Here is a 1,259-nt window from a genome sequence, read left to right as displayed (position 1 = left end):
CCCATGTCCATCACTGCACCCCTAAGGGTGTTCCTAGTACTAACCATCAGACCAGGAAGAAATATCCTGTCACCATCTTGGAGCGGAAAAGGACATTACCGGCCCCCATCCCCACACCCTGGTGAGGCTGTGCCCACAAGCCTCCTGGGAAGTGCTTCCACACACAGCTTCAAGGTGCTGGTCTCCTTCGGCTTGGGTCCTGAAGGTTTCACATGGCCTAGCCCTGAGGAGGACAAGAGTGTCTTTTGCAGGACACACCCTCACCCCTGGCTTTCTATGGTGCTGATATTCTGCCCTCAGAGTGGAGCCAGACTACTTAGGTTCAGATAAGTCTTTCTTGGCATTATCACATAGACTTCCATGCTGGAGTTCCATGCCTCAGTTTCCCCATCTTTAAAATGGGAATAATAAAAGCATTGACCTGACAGTGTTATCACGAGGATGAGAAGAGTTGACACATGTAAACACTTGGTGAATATTGGCTATTATCATTCTAATTATTATTATTGTTTTTGAGATAGACTCTCACTATGGCACCCTGGGTAGAGTGCTGTGGCATCATCACAACTCAGAGCAATCTCAAACTCAAGCCATCTTCTTGCCTCAGCTTCCTTAGTAGATGGGACTACAGGCACCCGCCACTATGCCTATCTAGTTTTTCAGTTTTTTTTGTTTGTTTGTTCTTGGCTGGGTTTGAACCTGCCACCATTGGTATATGGGGCCGGCACCCTACTACTTGAACCACAGGTGCCGCCCAAGTTTTTCAATTTTTAGTAGAGATGTGGGGGGGAGGGTCTCACTCTTGTTCCAGCTGATCTCAAACTCCTGAGCTCAAGCAATCCACCTGCTTCAACTTCCTGCTGGGATTACAGGCGTGAGCCCTGGTGTCCAGCCCACCATTCTAATTATTTCCAATAGGTCATATCCATGCAGGCAACCTGAGACTCTTCCCTGCTAGGCAAGCACTGAGAAGGGACCAAACTGAAATACCCAAACCAGAAGTGCACTGTATAATGGGCAGAATGCCAGGGAGCATCAGAATAGGGAACTGCAAATTCATAGTACATCTCAGGACATACAAAAATAATCTCAATTAAATGAAAACAAGGTAATGAGTGTGAGCTCCATGTAGCTGTTGATCAGCATCAATAATGTTCATCTTATGGTCAGTTCCACTTCTTTTATGCCCCTACCCACTCTCCATTCCTTATTAGGCTGAAGTAAAACTCAGATTCAATTTCTTTTTTTTTTTTTTTTTT

Source organism: Otolemur garnettii, unplaced genomic scaffold (genome assembly GCF_000181295.1).
Source record: "Otolemur garnettii isolate 467f Iridium unplaced genomic scaffold, OtoGar3 scaffold00152, whole genome shotgun sequence".
NCBI lineage: Eukaryota > Metazoa > Chordata > Mammalia > Primates > Galagidae > Otolemur > Otolemur garnettii.
This window is presented reverse-complemented; position numbering follows the sequence as displayed.